Raw genomic sequence first — 19,878 nt, 5'->3', positions numbered from 1 at the left:
ACATTCAATCACTCTCTATCACTCTCTGACACAATTTGACACTCTCGATCACTCTATGACACTCTCAGACACTCTTTATCACTCTCTATTGCTCTCTGACACACTCTGACACTCTCTGACACTCTCAGACACTCTCTATCACTCTCTGACACTCTCTATCCCTCTCTGACTCTCTCTGACACTCTCAGACACTCTCAATCACACTCTGACTCTCTCTGACACTCTCAGACACTCTCTTTCACTCTCAGACACTCTCTGACACTCTCTGACACTCTCAGACACTCTCAGGCACTCTCTGACACTCTCAATCACACTCTGACTCTCTCTGACACTCTCAGACACTCTCTTTCACTCTCAGACACTCTCTGACACTCTCTGACACTCTCAGACACTCTCAGGCACTCTCTGACACTCTCAGACACTCTCAGACACTCTCAGACACTCTCTATCACTCTCTGACACTCTCTGACACGCTCTGACATTCTCTGACACTCTCAGAAACTCTCTATCACTCTCAGACACTCTCTGACACTCCCGATCACTCTCTGACACTATCTGACACTCTCTATCACTCTCTATTACTCTCTGACACACTCTGACACTCTCAGACACATTCAATCACTCTCTATCACTCTCTGACCCTCTTTGTCACTCTCGATCACTCTATGACACTCTCTGACATTCTCTATCACTCTCTTTTACTGTCTGACACTCTCTGACAATCTCAGACACACTCTGACACTCTCTGACACTCTCAGACACTCTCTATCACTCGCTGACACTCTCTGACACTCTCAGACACTGTCAGACACTATCAAGCACTCTCAGACACTCTGACAATCTCTATCACACTCAGACACTCTCTATCACTCTCTGACACACTCTGACACTCTCAGACACTCTCAGACACTCTCTATCACTCTCTATCACTCTCTGACACTCTCTGACAATCAGTGACACTCTCAGACATTCTCCGTCACTCTCAGACACTCTCTGTCACTCTATGTCACTCTCAGACACACTCAGACACTCTCAGACACTCTCTATCACACTCTGAATCTCTCTATCACTCCCTGACACTCTCTTTCGCTCTCTGACACTCTCTGACACTCACTATCACTCTCTATCACTCTCTGACACTCTATATCAATCTCTGAAACTCTCTGACACTCTCTGAACCTCAATGACACTCTCTGACACTCCCTATCACTCTCTATCACTCTCTGACACTCTCTGACTCTCTCAGACACTCTCTATCACGCTCTATCACTCTCTGACACTCTCTATCAATCTTTATCACTCTCTGACACTCTCTGACACTCTCAGACACTCTCTATCTCTCTCTCTCACTCTCTGACACTCTCTGACACTCTCTGACAATCTCAGACACTCTCAGACACTCTCAATCACTCTCTGAATCTCTCTGCAACACTCTGACACTCTCTGACACTCTCAGACACTCTCTATCACTCTCAGACACTCTCTATTACACTCTGATACTCTCTGACACTCACTGACACTCTCTGACACTCTCTGACAATCTCAGACACTCTCAGACACTCTCAATCACTCTCTGAATCTCTCTGCAACACTCTGACACTCTCTGACACTCTCAGACACTCTCTATCACTCTCAGACACTCTCTATCACACTCTGATACTCTCTGACACTCACTGACACTCTCAGACATTCTCTGTCACTCTCAGACACTCTCAGACATTCTCTGTCACTCTCAGACACTCTCCGTCACTCTCAGACACTCTCTGTCACTCTCAGACACTCTCAGACACTCTCTATCACACTCTGAAACTCTCTATCACTCCCTGACACTCTCTTGCGCTCTCTGACACACTCTGACACTCTCTGACACTCTCAGACACTCTCTATCACTCTCTATCACTCTGACACTCTCTGACACTCTCAGAATCTCTCACACTCTCTGAAACTCTCTATCACTCTCTGACACTCTCTGACAATCTCTATCACTCTCTGACAATCTCAGACACTCTCCATCACTCTCTCTCACTCTCTGACACTCTCTGACACTCTCTGACAATCTCAGACACTCACAGACACTCTCTATCACTCTCTGACAATCAGTGACACTCTCAGACATTCTCCGTCACTCCCAGACACTCTCTGTCACTCTATGTCACTCTCAGACACACTCAGACACTCTCAGACACTCTCTATCACACTCTGAAACTCTCTATCACTCCCTGACACTCTCTTTCGCTCTCTGACACACTCTGACACTCTCTGACACTCTCAGACACTCTCTATCACTCTCTATCATTCTCTGACACACTCTGACACTCTCAGAATCTCTCTCTCACTCTCTGAAACTCTCAGACACTCTCTATCACTCTCTGACACTCTCTGACACTCTCTGACAATCTCTGACACCCTCAGACACTCTCTATCAATCTCTATCACTCTCTGACACTCTCTATCACTCTCCATCACTTTCTGACACTCTCTATCACTCTCTGTCACTCTCTATCACTCTCAGACACTCTCAGACTCTCCCCGAAACTCTCAATCACTCTCAGACACTCTCAGACACGCTCTGACACTCTCAGACACTCTCTATCACTCTCTATCACTCTCTATCACTCTCTGACACTCTCTATCACTCTCTGACACTCTCTGACACTCTCAGACACTCTCTGACACTCTCAGACACTCTCAATCACTCTCTGACTCTCTCTGACACAGTCTGACACTTTCTGACACTCTCAGACACACTGTATCACTCTCTGACACTCTCTGACACTCTCTGACAGTCTCATGCACGCTCCATCAATCTCTATCACTCTCTGACACTCTCTGACAGTCTCTGTCAGTCTCAGACACTCTCTATCACTCTCTGACACACTCTGACAATCTCTATCACTCTCTGACACTCTCAGACACTCTCAGACACTCTATATCACTCTCTGACACTCACTGACACTCGCAGACACTCTCTGTCACTCTCAGACACCTCAGAAACTCTCTATCACTCTCTGACACTCTCTGACACTGTCTGACACTCTCTGACGCTCTCTGACACTCTCTGACACTCTCTATCACTCCATGACACTCTCTGACACACTCAGACACTCTCTATCACTCTCTATCCCTCTCTGACAAACTCTGATAGTCTCTGACACTCTCAGACTTTCTCAGACACTCTCTGACACTCTCTGACACTCACTATCACTCTCTATCACTCTCTGACACTCTATATCAATCTCTGAAACTCTCTGACACTCTCTGAACCTCAATGACACTCTCTGACACTCCCTATCACTCTCTATCACTCTCTGACACTCTCTGAATCTCTCAGACACTCTCTATCACGCTCTATCACTCTCTGACACTCTCTATCAATCTTTATCACTCTCTGACACTCTCTGACACTCTCAGACACTCTCTATCTCTCTCTCTCACTCTCTGACACTCTCTGACAATCTCAGACACTCTCAGACACTCTCAATCACTCTCTGAATCTCTCTGCAACACTCTGACACTCTCTGACACTCTCAGACACTCTCTATCACTCTCAAACACTCTCTATCACACTCTGATACTCTCTGACACTCACTGACACTCTCAGACATTCTCTGTCACTCTCAGACACTCTCAGACATTCTCTGTCACTCTCAGACACTCTCCGTCACTCTCAGACACTCTCTGTCACTCTCAGACACTCTCAGACACTCTCAGACACTCTCTATCACACTCTGAAACTCTCTATCACTCCCTGACACTCTCTTGCGCTCTCTGACACACTCTGACACTCTCTGACACTCTCAGACACTCTCTATCACTCTCTATCACTCTGACACTCTCTGACACTCTCAGAATCTCTCACACTCTCTGAAACTCTCTATCACTCTCTGACACTCTCTGACAATCTCTATCACTCTCTGACAATCTCAGACACTCTCCATCACTCTCTCTCACTCTCTGACACTCTCTGACACTCTCTGACAATCTCAGACACTCACAGACACTCTCTGTCACTCTCTGACAATCAGTGACACTCTCAGACATTCTCCGTCACTCTCAGACACTCTCTGTCACTCTATGTCACTCTCAGACACACTCAGACACTCTCAGACACTCTCTATCACACTCTGAAACTCTCTATCACTCCCTGACACTCTCTTTCGCTCTCTGACACACTCTGACACTCTCTGACACTCTCAGACACTCTCTATCACTCTCTATCATTCTCTGACACACTCTGACACTCTCAGAATCTCTCTCTCACTCTCTGAAACTCTCAGACACTCTCTATCACTCTCTGACACTCTCTATCACTCTCTGACATTCTCAGACACTCTCTATCACTCTCTGAAACTCTCTATCACTCTCTGACACTCTCTGACACTCTCTGACAATCTCTGACACCCTCAGACACTCTCTATCAATCTCTATCATTCTCTGACACTCTCTATCACTCTCCATCACTTTCTGACACTCTCTATCACTCTCTGACACTCTCTATCACTCAATGACACTCTCTGAAACTCTCTGACACACTCTGACACTCTCTGACACTCTCAGACACTGTCTATCACTCTCTGACACTCACTGACACTCTCAGACACTCTCTGTCACTCTCAGACACTCCCTATCACTCTCTATCACTCTCTGACACTCTCTATCACTCTCTGACACTCACTGACAGTCTCCGTCACTCTATGACTGTCTCTGACACTCTCTATCACACTCTGACACTCTCTGACACTCTCTGACACTCTCCGACGCTCTCAGACACTCACTATAACTCTCTATCACTCTCTGACCCTCTCTGACACTCTCTATCACTCTCTGACACTCTCTATCACTCTCTGAAACTCTCTATCACGCGCTATCACTCTCTGACACTCTCTATCACACTCTGAAACTCTCTGACACTCTCTGACACTCAATGACACTCTCTGACACTCCCTATCACTCTCTATCACTCTCTGACACTCTCTGACAATCTCTGACACCCTCAGACACTCTCTATCAATCTCTATCACTCTCTGACACTCTCTATCACTCTCCATCACTTTCTGACACTCTCTATCTCTCTCTGACACTCTCTATCACTCAATGACACTCTCTGAAACTCTCTGACACACTCTGACACTCTCTGACACTCTCAGACACTGTCTATCACTCTTTATCACTCTCTGGCACTTTCTGACACTCTCTGACACTCTCAGACACATTCAATCACTCTCTATCACTCTCTGACACAATTTGACACTCTCGATCACTCTATGACACTCTCAGACACTCTCTATCACTCTCTATTGCTCTCTGACACATTCTGACACTCTCTGACACTCTCAGACACTCTCAATCACACTCTGACACTCTCTGACACTCTCAGACACTCTCTGACACTCTCAGACACTCTCAGACACTCTCTATCACTCTCTGACAATCTCTGACACTCTCTATCACTCTCTGACACTCTCTGATACTGTCAGACACATTCAATCACTCTCTATCACTCTCTGACACAATTTGACACTCTCGATCACTCTATGACACTCTCAGACACTCTCTATCACTCTCTATTGCTCTCTGACACACTCTGACACTCTCTGACACTCTCTATCACTCTCTATCCCTCTCTCACTCTCTCTGACACTCTCAGACACTCTCAATCACACTCTGACTCTCTCTGACACTCTCAGACACTCTCTTTCACTCTCAGACACTCTCTGACACTCTCTGACACTCTCAGACACTCTCAGGCACTCTCTGACACTCTCTGACACTCTCAGACACTCTCTATCACTCTCTGACACTCTCTGACACTCTCTATCACTCTCTGACACTCTCTGACACTCTCTGACACTCTCTGACACTCTCAGAAACTCTCTATCACTCTCAGACACTCTCTGACACTCTCGATCACTCGATGACACTATCTGACACTCTCTATCACTCTCTATTACTCTCTGACACACTCTGACACTCTCAGACACATTCAATCACTCTCTATCACTCTCTGACCCTCTTTGTCACTCTCGATCACTCTATGACACTCTCTGACATTCTCTATCACTCTCTTTTACTGTCTGACACACTCTGACACTCTCTGACACTCTCAGACACACTCTGACACTCTCTGACACACTCAGACACACTCTATCCCTCGCTGACACTCTCTGACACTCTCAGACACTCTCAGACACTCTCAAGCACTCTCAGACACTCTCAGACAATCTCCATCACACTCAGACACTCTCTATCACTCTCTGACACACTCTGACACTCTCAGACACTCTCAGACACTCTCTATCACTCTCTATCACTCTCTGACACTCTCAGACACTCTCTATCACTCTCTATCATTCTCTGACACACTCTGACACTCTCAGAATCTCTCTCTCACTCTCTGAAACTCTCAGACACTCTCTATCACTCTCTGACACTCTCTATCACTCTCTGACATTCTCAGACACTCTCTATCACTCTCTGAAACTCTCTATCACTCTCTGACACTCTCTGACACTCTCTGACAATCTCTGACACCCTCAGACACTCTCTATCAATCTCTATCATTCTCTGACACTCTCTATCACTCTCCATCACTTTCTGACACTCTCTATCACTCTCTGACACTCTCTATCACTCAATGACACTCTCTGAAACTCTCTGACACACTCTGACACTCTCTGACACTCTCAGACACTGTCTATCACTCTCTGACACTCACTGACACTCTCAGACACTCTCTGTCACTCTCAGACACTCCCTATCACTCTCTATCACTCTCTGACACTCTCTATCACTCTCTGACACTCACTGACAGTCTCCGTCACTCTATGACTGTCTCTGACACTCTCTATCACACTCTGACACTCTCTGACACTCTCTGACACTCTCCGACGCTCTCAGACACTCACTATAACTCTCTATCACTCTCTGACCCTCTCTGACACTCTCTATCACTCTCTGACACTCTCTATCACTCTCTGAAACTCTCTATCACGCGCTATCACTCTCTGACACTCTCTATCACACTCTGAAACTCTCTGACACTCTCTGACACTCAATGACACTCTCTGACACTCCCTATCACTCTCTATCACTCTCTGACACTCTCTGACAATCTCTGACACCCTCAGACACTCTCTATCAATCTCTATCACTCTCTGACACTCTCTATCACTCTCCATCACTTTCTGACACTCTCTATCTCTCTCTGACACTCTCTATCACTCAATGACACTCTCTGAAACTCTCTGACACACTCTGACACTCTCTGACACTCTCAGACACTGTCTATCACTCTTTATCACTCTCTGGCACTTTCTGACACTCTCTGACACTCTCAGACACATTCAATCACTCTCTATCACTCTCTGACACAATTTGACACTCTCGATCACTCTATGACACTCTCAGACACTCTCTATCACTCTCTATTGCTCTCTGACACATTCTGACACTCTCTGACACTCTCAGACACTCTCAATCACACTCTGACACTCTCTGACACTCTCAGACACTCTCTGACACTCTCAGACACTCTCAGACACTCTCTATCACTCTCTGACAATCTCTGACACTCTCTATCACTCTCTGACACTCTCTGATACTGTCAGACACATTCAATCACTCTCTATCACTCTCTGACACAATTTGACACTCTCGATCACTCTATGACACTCTCAGACACTCTCTATCACTCTCTATTGCTCTCTGACACACTCTGACACTCTCTGACACTCTCTATCACTCTCTATCCCTCTCTCACTCTCTCTGACACTCTCAGACACTCTCAATCACACTCTGACTCTCTCTGACACTCTCAGACACTCTCTTTCACTCTCAGACACTCTCTGACACTCTCTGACACTCTCAGACACTCTCAGGCACTCTCTGACACTATCTGACACTCTCAGACACTCTCTATCACTCTCTGACACTCTCTGACACTCTCTATCACTCTCTGACACTCTCTGACACTCTCTGACACTCTCTGACACTCTCAGAAACTCTCTATCACTCTCAGACACTCTCTGACACTCTCGATCACTCGATGACACTATCTGACACTCTCTATCACTCTCTATTACTCTCTGACACACTCTGACACTCTCAGACACATTCAATCACTCTCTATCACTCTCTGACCCTCTTTGTCACTCTCGATCACTCTATGACACTCTCTGACATTCTCTATCACTCTCTTTTACTGTCTGACACACTCTGACACTCTCTGACACTCTCAGACACACTCTGACACTCTCTGACACACTCAGACACACTCTATCCCTCGCTGACACTCTCTGACACTCTCAGACACTCTCAGACACTCTCAAGCACTCTCAGACACTCTCAGACAATCTCCATCACACTCAGACACTCTCTATCACTCTCTGACACACTCTGACACTCTCAGACACTCTCAGACACTCTCTATCACTCTCTATCACTCTCTGACACTCTCAGACACTCTCTGACACTGTCAGACACTCTCTATCACTCTCTGTCACTCTCTATCACTCTCAGACACTCTCAGACTCTCCCCGAAACTCTCAATCACTCTCAGACACTCTCAGACACTCTCTGACACTCTCAGACACTCTCTATCACTCTATATCACTCTCTGACACTCTCTATCACTCTCTGACACTCTCTGACACTCTCAGACACTCTCTGACACTCTCAGACACTCTCAATCACTCTCTGACTCTCTCTGACACAGTCTGACACTTTCTGACACTCTCAGACACACTGTATCACTCTCTGACACCCTCTGACACTCTCTGACAGTCTCATGCACGCTCCATCAATCTCTATCACTCTCTGACACTCTCTGACACTCTCTGTCAGTCTCAGACACTCTCTATCACTCTCTGACACACTCTGACAATCTCTATCACTCTCTGACACTCTCAGACACTCTCAGACACTCTATATCACTCTCTGACACTCACTGACACTCGCAGACACTCTCTGTCACTCTCAGACACCTCATAAACTCTCTATCACTCTCTGACACTCTCTGACACTGTCTGACACTCTCTGACGCTCTCTGACACTCTCTGACACTCTCTATCACTCCATGACACTCTCTGACACACTCAGACACTCTCTATCACTCTCTATCCCTCTCTGACAAACTCTGATAGTCTCTGACACTCTCAGACTTTCTCAGACACTCTCTGACACTCTCTGACACTCACTATCACTCTCTATCACTCTTTGACACTCTATATCAATCTCTTAAACTCTCTGACACTCTCTGAACCTCAATGACACTCTCTGACCCTCCCTATCACTCTCTATCACTCTCTGACACTCTCTGACTCTCTCAGACACTCTCTATCACGCTCTATCACTCTCTGACACTCTCTATCAATCTTTATCAGTCTCTGACACTCTCTGACACTCTCAGACACTCTCTATCTCTCTCTCTCACTCTCTGACACTCTCTGACAATCTCAGACACTCTCAGACACTCTCAATCACTCTCTGAATCTCTCTGCAACACTCTGACACTCTCTGACACTCTCTGACACTCTCTGACACTCTCAGACACTCTCTATCACTCTCAGACACTCTCTATCACACTCTGATACTCTCTGACACTCACTGACACTCTCAGACATTCTCTGTCACTCTCAGACACTCTCCGTCACTCTCAGACACTCTCTGTCACTCTCAGACACTCTCAGACACTCTCAGACACTCTCTATCACACTCTGAAACTCTCTATCACTCCCTGACACTCTCTTGCGCTCTCTGACACTCTCTGACACTCTCAGACACTCTCTATCACTCTCTATCACTCTGACACTCTCTGACACTCTCAGAATCTCTCACACTCTCTGAAACTCTCTATCACTCTCTGACACTCTCTGACAATCTCTATCACTCTCTGACAATCTCAGACACTCTCCATCACTCTCTCTCACTCTCTGACACTCTCTGACACTCTCTGACAATCTCAGACACTCACAGACACTCTCTGTCACTCTCTGACAATCAGTGACACTCTCAGACATTCTCCGTCACTCTCAGACACTCTCTGTCACTCTATGTCACTCTCAGACACACTCAGACACTCTCAGACACTCTCTATCACACTCTGAAACTCTCTATCACTCCCTGACACTCTCTTTCGCTCTCTGACACACTCTGACACTCTCTGACACTCTCAGACACTCTCTATCACTCTCTATCATTCTCTGACACACTCTGACACTCTCAGAATCTCTCTCTCACTCTCTGAAACTCTCAGACACTCTCTATCACTCTCTGACACTCTCTATCACTCTCTGACATTCTCAGACACTCTCTATCACTCTCTGAAACTCTCTATCACTCTCTGACACTCTCTGACACTCTCTGACAATCTCTGACACCCTCAGACACTCTCTATCAATCTCTATCACTCTCTGACACTCTCTATCACTCTCCATCACTTTCTGACACTCTCTATCACTCTCTGACACTCTCTATCACTCAATGACACTCTCTGAAACTCTCTGACACACTCTGACACTCTCTGACACTCTCAGACACTGTCTATCACTCTCTGACACTCACTGACACTCTCAGACACTCTCTGTCACTCTCAGACACTCCCTATCACTCTCTATCACTCTCTGACACTCTCTATCACTCTCTGACACTCACTGACAGTCTCCGTCACTCTATGACTGTCTCTGACACTCTCTATCACACTCTGACACTCTCTGACACTCTCTGACACTCTCCGACGCTCTCAGACACTCACTATAACTCTCTATCACTCTCTGACCCTCTCTGACACTCTCTATCACTCTCTGACACTCTCTATCACTCTCTGAAACTCTCTATCACGCGCTATCACTCTCTGACACTCTCTATCACACTCTGAAACTCTCTGACACTCTCTGACACTCAATGACACTCTCTGACACTCCCTATCACTCTCTATCACTCTCTGACACTCTCTGACAATCTCTGACACCCTCAGACACTCTCTATCAATCTCTATCACTCTCTGACACTCTCTATCACTCTCCATCACTTTCTGACACTCTCTATCACTCTCTGACACTCTCTATCACTCAATGACACTCTCTGAAACTCTCTGACACACTCTGACACTCTCTGACACTCTCAGACACTGTCTATCACTCTCTGACACAATTTGACACTCTCGATCACTCTATGACACTCTCAGACACTCTCTATCACTCTCTATTGCTCTCTGACACACTCTGACACTCTCTGACACTCTCAGACACTCTCAATCACACTCTGACTCTCTCTGACACTCTCAGACACTCTCTTTCACTCTCTGACACTCTCTGACACTCTCAGACACTCTCAGACACTCTCTGACACTCTCAGACACTCTCAGACACTCTCTATCACTCTCTGACACTCTCTGACACTCTCTATCACTCTCTGACACTCTCTGACACTCTCAGACACTCTCTGACACTCTCGATCACTCTATGACACTATCTGACACTCTCTATCACTCTCTATTACTCTCTGACACACTCTGACACTCTCAGACACATTCAATCACTCTCTATCACTCTCTGACCCTCTTTGTCACTCTCGATCACTCTATGACACTCTCTGACATTCTCTATCACTCTCTTTTACTGTCTGACACACTCTGACACTCTCTGACACTCTCAGACACACTCTGACACTCTCTGACACTCTCAGACACACTCGATCACTCTCTGACACTCTCTGACACTCTCAGACACTCTCAGACACTCTCAATCACTCTCAGACACTCTCAGACAATCTCTATCAAACTCAGACACTCTCTATCACTCTCTGAAACACTCTGACACTCTCAGACACTCTCAGACACTCTCTATCACTCTCTATCACTCTCTGACACTCTCAGACATTCTCTGTCACTCTCAGACACTCTCCGTCACTCTCAGACACTCTCTGTCACTCTCAGACACTCTCAGACACTCTCAGACACTCTCTATCACACTCTGAAACTCTCTATCACTCCCTGACACTCTCTTGCGCTCTCTGACACTCTCTGACACTCTCAGACACTCTCTATCACTCTCTATCACTCTGACACTCTCTGACACTCTCAGAATCTCTCACACTCTCTGAAACTCTCTATCACTCTCTGACACTCTCTGACAATCGCTATCACTCTCTGACAATCTCAGACACTCTCCATCACTTTCTCTCACTCTCTGACACTCTCTGACACTCTCTGACAATCTCAGACACTCACAGACACTCTCTGTCACTCTCTGACAATCAGTGACACTCTCAGACATTCTCCGTCACTCTCAGACACTCTCTGTCACTCTATGTCACTCTCAGACACACTCAGACACTCTCAGACATTCTCTATCACACTCTGAAACTCTCTATCACTCCCTGACACTCTCTTTCGCTCTCTGACACACTCTGACACTCTCTGACACTCTCAGACACTCTCTATCACTCTCTATCATTCTCTGACACACTCTGACACTCTCAGAATCTCTCTCTCACTCTCTGAAACTCTCAGACACTCTCTATCATTCTCTGACACTCTCTATCACTCTCTGACATTCTCAGACACTCTCTATCACTCTCTGAAACTCTCTATCACTCTCTGACACTCTCTGACACTCTCTGACAATCTCTGACACCCTCAGACACTCTCTATCAATCTCTATCACTCTCTGACACTCTCTATCACTCTCCATCACTTTCTGACACTCTCTATCACTCTCTGACACTCTCTATCACTCAATGACACTCTCTGAAACTCTCTGACACACTCTAACACTCTCTGACACTCTCAGACACTCTCTGTCACTCTCAGACACTCCCTATCACTCTCTATCACTCTCTGACACTCTCTATCACTCTCTGACACTCACTGACTCTCTCCGTCACTCTATGACTCTCTCTGACACTCTCTATCACACTCTGACACTCTCTGACACTCTCTGACACTCTCCGACGCTCTCAGACACTCACTATAACTCTCTATCACTCTCTGACCCTCTCTGACACTCTCTATCACTCTCTGACACTCTCTATCACTCTCTGAAACTCTCTATCACGCGCTATCACTCTCTGACACTCTCTATCACACTCTGAAACTCTCTGACACTCTCTGACACTCAATGACACTCTCTGACACTCCCTATCACTCTCTATCACTCTCTGACACTCTCTGACAATCTCTGACACCCTCAGACACTCTCTATCAATCTCTATCACTCTCTGACACTCTCTATCACTCTCCATCACTTTCTGACACTCTCTATCACTCTCTGACACTCTCTATCACTCAATGACACTCTCTGAAACTCTCTGACACACTCTGACACTCTCTGACACTCTCAGACACTGTCTATCACTCTTTATCACTCTCTGGCACTTTCTGACACTCTCTGACACTCTCAGACACATTCAATCACTCTCTATCACTCTCTGACACAATTTGACACTCTCGATCACTCTATGACACTCTCAGACACTCTCTATCATTCTCTATTGCTCTCTGACACACTCTGACACTCTCTGACACTCTCAGACACTCTCAATCACACTCTGACTCTCTCTGACACTCTCAGACACTCTCTTTCACTCTCTGACACTCTCTGACACTCTCAGACACTCTCTGACACTCTCAGACACACTCAGACACTCTCTATCACTCTCTGACACTCTCTGACACACTCTATCACTCTCTGAGACTCTCTGACACTCTCAGACACTCTCTGACACACTCGATCACTCTATGACACTATCTGACACTCTCTATCACTCTCTATTACTCTCTGACTCACTCTGACACTCTCAGACACATTCAATCACTCTCTATCACTCTCTGACCCTCTTTGTCACTCTCGATCACTCTATGACACTCTCTGACATTCTCTATCACTCTCTTTTACTGTCTGACACACTCTGACACTCTCTGACACTCTCAGACACACTCTGACACCCTCTGACACTCTCAGACACACTCTATCACTCTCTGACACTCTCTGACACTCTCAGACACTCTCAGACACTCTCAATCACTCTCAGACACTCTCAGACAATCTCTATCACACTCAGACACTCTCTATCACTCTCTGACACACTCTGACACTCTCAGACACTCTCAGACACTCTCTATCACTCTCTATCACTCTCTGACACTCTCAGACACTCTCTGACACTGTCAGACACTCTCTATCACTCTCTGTCACTCTCTATCACTCTCAGACACTCTCAGACTCTCACCGAAACTCTCAATCACTCTCAGACACTCTCAGACACTCTCTGACACTCTCAGACACTCTCTATCACTCTCTATCACTCTCTGACACTCTCTATCACTCTCTGACACTCTCTGACACTCTCAGACACTCTCTGACACTCTCAGACACTCTCAATCACTCTCTGACTCTTTCTGACACAGTCTGACACTTTCTGACACTCTCAGACACACTGTATCACTCTCTGACACTCTCTGACACTCTCTGACAGTCTCATACACTCTCTATCAATCTCTATCACTCTCTGACACTCTCTGACACTCTCTGTCAGTCTCAGACACTCTCTATCACTCTCTGACACACTCTGACAATCTCTATCACTCTCTGACACTCTCAGACACTCTCAGATACTCTATATCACTCTCTGACACTCACTGACACTCGCAGACACTCTCTGTCACTCTCAGACACCTCAGAAACTCTCCATCACTCTCTGACACTCTCTGACACTGTCTGATACTCTCTGACGCTCTCTGACACTCTCTGACACTCTCTATCACTCCATGACACTCTCTGACACACTCAGACACTCTCTATCACTCTCTATCACTCTCTGACAAACTCTGATAGTCTCTGAAACTCTCAGACTTTCTCAGACTCTCTCTGACACTCTCTAACACTCTCTAACACTCTCTGACACTCTCTATCACTCTCTATCAGTCTCCATCACTCTCTATCACTCTCTGACAGTCTCTGACACTCTCAGACACTCACTATCACTCTCTATCACTCTCTGACACTCTCGATCACTCTCAGACACTCACTATCACTCTCTATCACTCTCGATCACTCTCTGACACTCTATATCAATCTCTGAAACTCTCTGACACTCTCTGAACCTCAATGACACTCTCTGACACTCCCTATCACTCTCTATCACTCTCTGACACTCTCTGACTCTCTCAGACACTCTCTATCACTCTCTATCACTCTCTGACACTCTCTAGCAATCTTTATCACTCTCTGACACTCTCTGACACTCTCAGACACTCTCTATCTCTCTCTCTCACTCTCTGACACTCTCTGACACTCTCTGACAATCTCAGACACTCTCAGACACTCTCAATCACTCTCTGAATCTCTCTGCCACACTCTGACACTCTCTGACACTCTCAGACACTCTCTATCACTCTCAGACACTCTCTATCACACTCTGATACTCTCTGACACTCACTGACACTCTCAGACATTCTCTGTCACTCTCAGACACTCTCAGACATTCTCTGTCACTCTCAGACACTCTCCGTCACTCTCAGACACTCTCTGTCACTCTCAGACACTCTCAGACACTCTCAGACACTCTCTATCACACTCTGAAACTCTCTATCACTCCCTGACACTCTCTTGCGCTCTCTGACACACTCTGACACTCTCTGACACTCTCAGACACTCTCTATCACTCTCTATCACTCTGACACTCTCTGACACTCTCAGAATCTCTCTCACTCTCTGAAACTCTCAGACACTCTCTATCACTCTCTGACACTCTCTATCACTCTCTGACATTCTCAGACACTCTCTATCACTCTCTGAAACTCTCTATCACTCTCTGACACTCTCTGACACTCTCTATCACTCTCTGACACTCACTGACACTCTCAGACACTCTCTGTCACTCTCAGAACTCTCTATCACACTCTGAAGCTCTGTGACACTCTCAGACACTCTCTATCACTCTCTGACACTTCCTTACACATTCTGACACTCTCTGACACTCTCTGACACTCTCTGACACTCACTGACACTCTCAGACACACTCAATCATTCTCTGTCACGCTCTGACACTCTCTGACACTCTCAGACACTCTCTATCACTCTCTGACACTCTCTATCACTCTCTGACATTCTCAGACACTCTCTATCACTCTCTGATACTCTCTATCACTCTCTGACACTCTCTGACATTCTCTGTCACTCAATGACTCTCTCTGACACTCTCTATTACTCTCTGACACTCTCTGACACTCTCCGACGCTCCAAGACACTCACTATAACTCTCAATCTATCTCTGACCCTCTCTGACACTCTCTATCACTCTCTGACACTCTCTATCACTCTCTGAAACTCTCTATCACGCTCTATCACTCTCTGACACTCTCTATTCCACTCTGAAACTCTGACAATCCCTGACACTCAATGACCCTCTCTGACACTCCCTATCACTCCCTATCACTCTCTATCACTCTCTGACACTCTCTGACAACCTCTGACACCCTCAGACACTCTCTATCACTCTCTATCACTCTCTGACACTCTCTATCACTCTCTATCACTTTCTGACACTCTCTATCACTCTCTGAAACTCTCTGACACTCTCTATCACTCAATGACACTCTCTGAAACTCTCTATCACTCAATATCACTCTCTGACGCACTCTGACACACTCTGACACTCTCAGACACATTCAATCACTCTCTATCACTCTCTGACTCTCTTTGACTCTCTCGATCACTCTACGACACTCTCAGACACTCTCTATCACTCTCTATTGCTCTCTGACACACTCTGACACTCTCTGACTCTGACACTCTCAGACACTCTCTATCACTGTCAGACACTCTCTGTCACTCTCGATCATTCTCTGTCACTCTCAGACACTCTCCGTCACTCTCAGACACTCTCTGTCACTCTCAGACACTCTCAGACACTCTCAGACACTCTCTATCACACTCTGAAACTCTCTATCACTCCCTGACACTCTCTTTCGCTCTCTGACACACTCTGACACACTCTGACACTCTCAGACACTCTCTATCAATCTCTATCACTCTCTGACACTCTCTGACACTCTCAGAATCTCTCTCTCACTCTCTGAAACTCTCAGACACTCTCTATCACTCTCTGACACTCTCTATCACTCTCTGACATTCTCAGACACTCTCTATCACTCTCTGACACTCTCTATCACTCTCTGACACTCTCTGACACTCTCTGTCACTCAATGACTCTCTCTGACACTCTCTATTACTCTCTGACACTCTCTGACACTCTCTGACACTCTCCGACGCTCTCTGACACTCACTATAACTCTCTATCTATCCCTGACCCTCTCTGACATTCTCTATCACTCTCTGACACTCTCTCTCACTCTCTGAAACTCTCAGACAATCTCTATCACTCTCTGACACTCTCTATCACTCTCTGACATTCTCAGACACTCTCTATCACTCTCTGACACTCTCTATCACTCTCTGACACTCTCTGACACTCTCTGTCACTCAATGACTCTCTCTGACACTCTCTATTACTCTCTGACACTCTCTGACACTCTCTGACACTCTCCGACGCTCTCTGACACTCACTATAACTCTCTATCTATCCCTGACCCTCTCTGACATTCTCTATCACTCTCTGACACTCTCTATCACTCTCTGAAACTCTCTATCACGCTCTATCACTCTCTGACACTCTCTATCACACTCTGAAACTCTCTGACACTCTCTATCACTGTCTGGCACTCACTGACACTCTCAGACACTCTCTGTCACTCTCAGACACTCTCTGACAACCTCTGACACCCTCAGACACTCTCTATCACTCTCTATCACTCTCTGACACTCTCTATCACTCCCTATCACTTTCTGACACTCTCTATCACTCTCTGACACTCTCTATCACTCTCTGAAACTCTGACACTCTCTATCACTCAATGACACTCTCTGAAACTCTCTATCACTCAATATCACTCTCTGACACACTGACACGCTCTGACACTCTGACACTCTCAGACAGATTCAAACACTCTCTATCACTCTCTGACTCTCTTTGACTCTCTCAATCACTCTACGACACTCTCAGACACTCTCTATCACTCTCTATTGCTCTCTGACACACTCTGACACTCTCTGACTCTGACACTCTCTATCACTCTCAGACACTCTCTGTCACTCTCTATCACTCTCTGACACTCTGGCACTCTCAGACACTCTCTGTCACTCTCAGACACTCTCTGACACTCTCAGACACTCTCTATCACTCTCTATCACTCTCTGACACTCTCTGACACTCTCAGAATCTCTCTCTCACTCTCTGAAACTCTCAGACACTCTCTATCACTCTCTGACACTCTCTATCACTCTCTGACATTCTCAGACACTCTCTATCACTCTCTGAAACGCTCTATCACTCTCTGACACTCTCTGACACTCACTATCACTCTCTGACACTCACTGACACTCTCAGACACTCTCTGTCACTCTCAGACACTCTCTATCACTCTCTATCACTCTCTGACACTCTCTATCACTCTCTGACACTCTCTGACACTCTCTGTCACTCTATGACTTACTCTGACACTCTCTATCACACTCTGACACTCTCTGACACTCTCTGACACTCTCCGACGCTCTCAGACACTCACTATAACTCTCAATCACTCTCTGACCCTCTCTGATACTCTCTATCACTCTCTGACACTCTCTACCACTCTCTGAAACTCTCTATCACGCGCTATCACTCTCTGACACTCTCTATCATACTCTGAAACTCTCTGACACTCAATGACACTCTCTGACTCTCCCCAGCACTCTATATCGCTCTCTGACACTCTCTGACAATCTCTGACACCCTCAGACTGTCTCTATCAATCTCTATCACTCTCTGACACTCTCTATCAATCTCTATCACTTTCTGACACTCTCTATCACTCTCTATCACTTTCTGACACTCTCTATCACTCTCTGACACTCTCTGACAATCTCTATCACTCTCTGACAATCTCAGACACTCTCCATCACTCTCTCTCACTCTCTGACAATCAGTGACACTCTCAGACATTCTCCGTCAATCTCAGACACTCTCTGTCACTCTATCTCACTCTCAGACACACTCAGACACTCTCTATCACACTCTGAAACTCTCTATCACTCCCTGACACTCTCTTTCGCTCTCTGACACACTCTGACACTCTCAGAATCTCTCTCTCACTCTCTGAAACTCTCAGACACTCTCTATCACTCTCTGACACTCTCTATCACTCTCTGACATTCTCAGACACTCTCTATCACTCTCTGAAACTCTCTATCACTCTCTGACACTCTCTGACACTCTCTGACAATCTCTGACACCCTCAGACACTCTCTATCAATCTCTATCACTCTCTGACACTCTCTATCACTCTCCATCACTTTCTGACACTCTCTATCACTCTCTGACACTCTCTATCACTCAATGACACTCTCTGAAACTCTCTGACACACTCTGACACTCTCTGACACTCTCAGACACTGTCTATCACTCTCTGACACTCACTGACACTCTCAGACACTCTCTGTCACTCTCAGACTCTCCCTATCACTCTCTATCACTCTCTGACACTCTCTATCACTCTCTGACACTCACTGACACTCTCCGTCACTCTATGACTCTCTCTGACACTCTCTATTACACTCTGACACTCTCTGACACTCTCTGACACTCTCCGACGCTCTCAGACACTCACTATAACTCTCTATCACTCTCTGACCCTCTCTGACACTCTCTATCACTCTCTGACACTCTCTATCACTCTCTGAAACTCTCTATCACGCGCTATCACTCTCTGACACTCTCTATCACACTCTGAAACTCTCTGACACTCTCTGACACTCAATGACACTCTCTGACACTCCCTATCAC

Source organism: Heterodontus francisci, chromosome X (assembly GCF_036365525.1).
Source record: "Heterodontus francisci isolate sHetFra1 chromosome X, sHetFra1.hap1, whole genome shotgun sequence".
Lineage (NCBI taxonomy): Eukaryota > Metazoa > Chordata > Chondrichthyes > Heterodontiformes > Heterodontidae > Heterodontus > Heterodontus francisci.
Note: the sequence above shows the minus strand (reverse complement) of the source record.